Source organism: Salvelinus fontinalis, chromosome 34 (assembly GCF_029448725.1).
Source record: "Salvelinus fontinalis isolate EN_2023a chromosome 34, ASM2944872v1, whole genome shotgun sequence".
Classification (NCBI taxonomy): domain Eukaryota; kingdom Metazoa; phylum Chordata; class Actinopteri; order Salmoniformes; family Salmonidae; genus Salvelinus; species Salvelinus fontinalis.
Genome location: NC_074698.1, coordinates 25,949,277 through 25,957,494, shown reverse-complemented (window position 1 = coordinate 25,957,494; position 8,218 = coordinate 25,949,277).

The following is an 8,218-nucleotide window of genomic DNA, read 5'->3' as shown; positions in this document are numbered from 1 at the left end:
CACTGTCCACCCCTCCTTCACCCGGTCCCAGCGGGATTCGACTCGCGCTCCCGAGGGAGTATGATGGGACGGCTGCCGGATGCCAGGGGTTCCTACTCCAGCTGGAGCTCTACCTGGCGACCATCCACCCAGCTCCTTCGGGATGTGAGAGCGTGTCCGCCCTCGTCTCCTGCCTCTCAGGAAAAGCCCTGGAGTGGGCCGACGCCGTATGGAGTGAAGGAGACGCGGCGTTGGACCATTACGCAGAGGTGAACGTCTGTTCCACAGGCAGGGGACGAGGAGCGCGCAGGATTTTGCTTTGGACTTCCGGTCCCTGGCCGCCAGGGCAGGATGGAACAACCCTATCGGTACTGTCCGCACGAGGACGTCCGTCGGGAGTTGGCCTGCCGAGACACCACCCTCATGTTGGACCAGCTGGTGGATCGTTCCTTCCGGCTGGACAACCTTCTGGCTGCCAGCGGACGTCCGGATCGGGGCCTGTCAGTTCCATCCCCCAGAGCTTAGGGTGACTGGAGGAGGGGCCATTCCCTGCACCATCTGTGGCCGCAGAGGTAACACCGCTGGTCGGTGCTGGGGAGGTTCCTCAGGGAGTCGAGGCAGTAGGCAGGGCACTATCGTGTCACCCCAGGTGAGTCGACACCAGGCTCACCCATAGCCCCCTGTTGCTCACATGTATGTGTTTATTAAATTTCCTGAGTTTTCCCCGTATTCCCAGCATAAGGCGCTCGTAGATTCAGGTGCAGCTGGGAATTTTATTGAATGTTCATTTGCTCATAGTTTAGGGATCCCCCTTGTTCCTGTGGATATGCCCTTCCCTGTGCACACCCTAGATAGTCGACCATTAGGGTCAGGGTTGATTAGGGAGGCCACCACTCCACTAAGCATGGTTACGCAGGAAAGTCACAAGGACAGAATCAGTCTCTTCCTTATTGATTCTCCTGCGTTTCCCGTAGTGCTGGGCCTACCCTGGTTGGCCTGTCATGACCCCACTATTTCGTGGCAACAGAGGGCTCTCAAGGGGTGGTCACGAAAGTGCTCAGGGAGGTGTGTAGGAGTTTCCATCGGTGCGACTACGGTGGAAAGTCCAGACCAGGTCTCCACCGTGCGCATCCTCTCAGAATATGCCGATTTGGCTCTCGCCTTCTATAAGAAGAAGGCGACTCAATTACCACCCCATCGACGGGGGGATTGTGCGATAATTCTCCTGGTAGACACAGCACTTCCCAGGAGTCACGTGTATCCTCTGTCACAGGAGGAGACGGCGGCTATGGAAACATATGTCTCCGAATCCCTGGGGCAGGGATACATTCAGCCCTCCACTTCACCTGCCTCCTCGAGTTTCTTTTTGTGAAGAAGAAGGATGGAGGTCTGCACCCGTGTATTGACTATCGGGGTATCAATCAGATACAGTGAGGTACAGCTACCCGCTGCCTCTCATTGCCAGTGCGATGGAGTCAATGCACGGGGCGCGCTTCTTCACAAAATTGGATCTCAGGAGCGCTTACAACCTGGTGCGTACCCGGGAGGGAGACGAGTGGAAGACAGAATTTAGTACCCCCTCAGGGCACTATGTGTACCTCGTCATGCTGTAAGGGTTGATGAATGCTCCATCAGTCTTCCAGGCCTTTGTTGACGAGATTTTCTGGGACCTGCAAGGGCAGGGAGTAGTGGTGTATATCGACGACATTCTGATATACTCCGCTACACGTGCCGAGCATGTGTCCCTGGTGCGCAGGGTGCTTGGTCGACTGTTGAATCATGACCTTTATGTCAAGGCTGAGAAATGTCTGTTCTTCCAACAGTCCGTCTCCTTCCTAGGGTACCGCATTTCCACTTCAGGGGTGGAGATGGAGAGTGACCGCATTTCAGCCGTGCATAATTGGCCGACTCCCACCACGGTAAAGGAAGTGCAGCGGTTTCTAGGGTTTGCCAACTACTACCGGAGGTTTATCCGGGGTTTTGGTCAGGTAGCTGCTCCCATTACCTCACTGCTGAAGGGGGGACCGGTGCGACTGCAGTGGTCGGCTGAGGCGGACAGGGCTTTTGGTCACCTGAAGGCTCTGTTTACCTCGGCTCCCGTGCTGGCTCATCCGGATCCCTCTTTGGCGTTCATAGTGGAGGTGGACGCGTCCGAGGCTGGGATAGGAGCCGTGCTCTCTCAGCGCTCGGGCACGCCACCAAAGCTCCGCCCCTGTGATTTCTTTTCGAAGAAACTCAGCACCCCGGAGCGAAACTATGATGTGGGGGACCGGGAGCTGTTGGCTGTTGTCAAGACTCTGAAGGCGTGGAGACATTGGCTTGAGGGGGCTAAACACCCCTTCCTCATCTGGACTGACCATCGCAATCTGTGGTACATCCGGGCGGCGAGGAGACTGGACCCTCGCCAGGCAAGGTGGGCCATGTTCTTTACCCATTTTGTTTTCACTCTGTCCTACAGACCAGGTTCCCAGAACGCTAAGGCAGACGCACTGTCCCGGATGTATGACACAGAGGAGCAGTCCATGGATCACACTCCCATTGTTCCGGCCTCTTGCCTGGTGGCACCGGTGGTGTGGGAGCTGGACGCGGACATTAAGCGGGCGTTACGCACAGAGCCCACTCCCCCCCAGTGTCCAGCTGGGCGCCTGTACATTCCGTCTGCTGTCTGCGACCGTTTGATCTATTGGGCCCACACGTCACCCTCCTCTGGTCATCCTGGCATCGGTCGGACGGTGTGTTGCCTTAGTGGGAAGTACTGGTGGTCCACCTTGGCAAAGGCTCCCAGGCACCTGCCCAGAGGGAAGTTACAACCCCTACCTGTTCCAAAACAGCCGTGGACTTCTTGACGGATCTTCCTCCCTCACAGGGCAACACCAGAATCCTGGTCGTTTTGGATTGGTTTTCTAAGTCCTGCCATCTCCTCCCTTTGCCCGGTCTCCCTACGGCCCTACAGACTGCGGAGGCCCTGTTCACTCACGTCTTCCGGCACTATGGGGTGCCTGAGGACATAGTCTCTGATCGGGGTCCCCAGTTCACGTCCAGGGTCTGGAGAGCGTTCGATGGCCCTGAACGAACTTTATCTGACTTCATGTAAACTGGAAACCACACACCCTGAGGCTGCATTCATCGTAGCTGGGGATTTTAACAAGGCTAATCTGAAAACAAAACTCCCTAAATTCTATCAGCATATCGATTGTGCTACCAGGGCTGGTAAAACCTTGGATCATTGTTATACTAACTTCCACGACACATATAAGGCCCTCCCCCGCCCTCCTTTTGGAAAAGCTGACCACGACTCCATTTTGTTGCTTCCAGCCTAAAAACAGAAACTAAAACAGCAAGCTCCCACGCTCAGGTCTGTTCAACGCTGGTCCGACCAATCTGATTCCACGCTTCAAGACTGCTTCGATCACGTGGATTGGGATATGTTCCGCATTGCGTCCAACAACACCATTGACGAATACGCTGATTCGGTGAGCGAGTTCATTAGAAAGTGCATTGACGATGTCGTACCCACAGCAACGATTAAAACATTCCCAAACCAGAAACCGTGGATTGATGGCAGCATTTGCGTGAAACTGAAAGCGCGAACCCCTGCTTTTAACCAGGGCAAGGTGACCGGAAACATGACCGAATACAAACAGTGTAGCTATTCCCTCCGCAAGGCAATCAAACAAGCTAAGTGCCAGTATAGAGACAAAGTAGAGTCGCAATTCAACAGCTCAGACACAAGAGGTATGTGGCAGGGTCTAAGGTCAATCATGGATTACAAAAAGAAAACCAGCCCCGTCGCGGACCAGGATGTCTTGCTCCCAGACAGGCTAAATAACTTTTTTGCTTGCTTTGAGGACAATACAGTGCCACTGACACGGCCCGCTACCAAAACCAGCGGGCTCTCCTTCACTGCAGCCGAAGTGAGTAAAACATTTAAACGTGTTAACCCTCGCAAGGCTGCAGGCCCAGACTGCATTCCCAGCCGCGTCCTCAGAGCATGCGCAGACCAGCTGGCTGGTGTGTTTAAGGACATATTCAATCAATCCTTATCCCAGTCTGCTGTTCCCACATGCTTCAAGAGGGCCACCATTGTTCCTGTTCCCAAGAAAGCTAAGGTAACTGAGCTAAACGACTACCGCCCCGTAGCACTCACTTCCGTCATCATGAAGTGCTTTGAGAGACTAGTCAAGGACCATATCACCTCCACCCTACCTGACACCCTAGACCCACTCCAATTTGCTTACCGACCCAATAGGTCCACAGACGACGCAATCGCAACTACACTGCACACTGCCCTAACCCATCTGGACAAGAGGAATACCTATGTGAGAATGCTGTTCATCGACTACAGCTCAGCATTTAACACCATAGTACCCTCCAAACTTGTCATCAAGCTCGAGACCCTGGGTCTCGACCCCGCCCTGTGCAACTGGGTCCTGGACTTCCTGACGGGCCGCCCCCAGGTGGTGAGGGTAGGTAACAACATCTCCACCCCGCTGATCCTCAACACTGGGGCCCCACAAGGGTGCGTTCTGAGCCCTCTCCTGTACTCCCTGTTCACCCAAGACTGCGTGGCCATGCACGCCTCCAACTCAATCATCAAGTTTGCGGACGACACTACAGTGGTAGGCTTGATTACTAACAACGACGAGACGGCCTACAGGGAGGAGGTGAGGGCCCTCGGAGTGTGGTGTCAGGAAAATAACCTCACACTCAACGTCAACAAAACAAAACAAAGGAGATGATTGTGGACTTCAGGAAACAGCAGAAGGAGCCCCCCCCCCCCCCTATCCACATCGACGGGACAGTAGTGGAGAAGGTAGAAAGTTTTAAGTTCCTCAGTGTACACATCACGGACAAACTGAATTGGTCCACCCACACAGACAACGTTGTGAAGAAGGCGCAGCAGCGCCTCTTCAACCTCAGGAGGCTGAAGAAATTCAGCTTGTCACCAAAAGCACTCACAAACTTCTACAAATGCACAATCGAGAGCATCCTGTCGGGCTGTATCACCGCCTGGTACGGCAACTGCTCCGCCCACAACCGTAAGGCTCTCCAGAGGGTAGTGAGGTCTGCACAACGCATCACCGGGGCCAAACTACCTGCCCTCCAGGACACCTACACCACCCGATGTCACAGGAAGGCCATAAAGATCATTGTTACGTTCCCCAGTTTCTGTGTTCTGTTTTGTATTTGAGTGTGTGTTTCAGGAGATGGCTTCCTGAAGTATTCCCCAACCAGCTGATTGGTCAACCCCAGGCTAATTGGTGATTGGATCTGACCCCGCCCCCTCGTCAAGAAGCAGCTGACTAATCACCATTGCCACCTGAAGATAAAAGCCAGTGTTCTGCCCAGGAGAAAAGGAGGGAGTAGAGAGTAGAGATTGAGAGAGGAGAGATTTGGAGATCAGAATTTAATATTTTGGAAAGATCGAGAGAAATTAGAGATTAGAGAGAGATTGAGAGAGAGAAAAATTAGATTGTGATATAGTGTTGGTTGTGTATCAGAAAGTGTGGTATGTACTGTTGTTGTTGGTAGCAGTTCTGTTGTTGTTGGTAGCAGTTTTTCTATGTCCTGTGTTTGTGAGTGTTTGTGAAATCGTTAATAATTACTCTGTTTCGTTTGTTCCCAGGGGGGGAAGGAGAAGGCACTTTGGGAGTGCTTAGGCAAGAGGCCCGAGGGCATACATATACCCGTAGTATATTTACTGTCTAGGCACACTAGGTAAGACCTGGGCGGACCACCCCCTGTATTTTGGTTAGGGCACCAGGCGGTGTTAAGTTAGGTAAGTTAAGTGGGTAGGCAGGTTAGATAGGAGAGGGGGAACTTTGATATTTAATTTCTTTGCTTTGGTTCCGTCCAGCCCCTTTTCCCCATATTACCGTGTAAGACAATAAATTCTAGTAAACGGTAAATTCTGCTTTTGTGTCATCCTTACTCGCACCTACAGTCCATACCTCTTGCACTTCAGAGAGTTGAGTTGTAGCAGGGAGTTGCGTTCCCTCTTCTCAGAGGCGTGCTGTTAGGTTAGATTACTTGTTGGTTATTACTGCATTGTCGGAACTAGAAGCACAAGCATTTCGTACACTCGCTTTAACATCTGCTAACCATGTGTATGTGACAAATAACATTTGATTTGATTTGGAACGTCTGGGGGTCTCGGTCATCCTCGCCTCAGGTTTTCACCCCGAGAGTAACGGGCAGGTGGAGAGAGTAAACCAGGATGTGGGTAGGTTTCTGCGGTCCTATTGCCAGGACCGGCCGGGGTTAGTGGGCGGCGTTCATCCCCTGGGCAGAGATGGCCCAAAACTCACTCCGCCACTCCTCCACTAACCTCTCTCCCTTCCAGTGTGTACTGGGGTATCAGCCGGTTCTGGCACCTTGGCATCAGAGCCAGATCGAAGCTCCTGCGGTGGACGAATGGTTTAAGCACTCGGAGGAGACCTGGGACGCCGCCCATGTGCACCTGCAACGGGCCGTGAGGCGGCAGAAGGCGAGCACCAACCACCACCGCAATGAGGCCCCGGTGTTCGCACCGGGGGACCGGGTCTGGCTCTCGACCCAAAACCTGCCCCTCCGCCTGCCCTGCCGGAAGCCGGGTCCGCGGTTTGTGGGACCATTCAAAGTCCTGAGGAGACTGAACGAGGTATGTTACAGGTTACAGCTTCCCCCCGATTATCGAATGAACCTCTTGTTCCATGTGTCTCTCCTCAGGCCGGTGGTGGCTGGTCTGCTCCAGGAGTCTGAGGTGCGGGAGGTTCCTCCGCCCCCTCTGGACATTGAGGGGGCCCCGGCGTATGCTGTTCGAGCCATCCTGGAATCGAGGCGTCGGGCAAGGGGCCTTCAGTACCTCGTGGAGTGGGAGGGGTACGGTCCGGAGGAGAGATGCTGGGTGCCGGTGGAGGACTTCTTGGACCCTTTGTTGCTGCGGGAGTTCCACCGTCTCCATCCGGATCGCCCTGCGCCTCGTCCTCCGGATTGTCCCCGAGGTCGGTGTTGGCGTGCTGCCGGAGCCGCGCGTCAAGGGGGGGGGGGGGGTACTGTCACGACTTCCGCCGAAGTCGGTCCCTCTCCTTGTTCGGGCGGCGTTCAGCGGTTGACGTCACCGGCCTTCTAGCCATCGCCGATCCACTTTTCATTTTCCATTTGTTTTGTCTTACACACCTGGTTTCAATCCCTCAATTACTTGTTCATTATTTAACCCTCTGTTCCCCCATGTTTGTTTGTGAGTAATTGTTTATTGTATTGCAGTCCGTATTTGTGGCCTTGTATTTATTACGACGTGTATTGTGATATATTTGAGTAAAATTGCTTTCATTACTCATATCTGCTGTCCTGCGCCTGACTCATCTCACCAGCTACACACAGACGCTTTACACCTCTGTCACAGTATCTGTAGCCCATGTATCTGATGCCGTCGAGCCAAAAAGAATATGACCTGTCATACTCTTTTTGGCCAGACAGTATCATATACATGGGGTACACACACTAAGACAGAGGGGCACTGTTTCAAAATCAAATCAAATTTTATTGGTATCATACGCATGTTTAGCAGATGTTATTGTGGGTGTAGCGAAATGCTTTCTCTGGTGAGATGGATGAGTCTTGCTGTCGGTGTGCATCTTCGTCAAAACTATCAAAATTTTCAGAGGTGACCATTTCAGAGGGGAACAATCAAATTTTAGGTGGGTTCGTGGCCACACAGGCCACCCCCTGGACACGCCACTGCTCTCCACATCTCTCTCTCCCCGCCTCTCTTACTCCCTCCTGCTCTCTTTCCATGTCTCTCTCTCCTTTTCTCTCTCTCTCTCGCTCGCTCTCTCTTTCTCTCCCACACACACATGCACAGAGGGTATCACCTTGTGAACAGCTTGATGTGACTGTCTGCAGCTGCCACCTATCATAGTCCTGTCTGATCGCTTCCCTTACCAGAACAGCCATTAAACCATGGGCCTCTCTGTGAAATGAAGTCTCACTATATCCTACAGTAGTGTATTAGAGTATAGGACATATATTGCTATATTATACGATCCCAGACTTTATGATTGCACAGGTACAATTTAGAACCTGAAAGGGTTAGTCGGCTGTCCCCATAGGACAACCCATTGGAGAACCCCTTTCAATTCCAGGTACAACCCTTTTGGTTCCAGTTAGAACCTTTTTGGGTTCCATATAGAACCCTTTTCACAGAGGGTTTGACAATGAACCCAAAAAGATTCCAGCCGGAACCTATAATGATTCCACA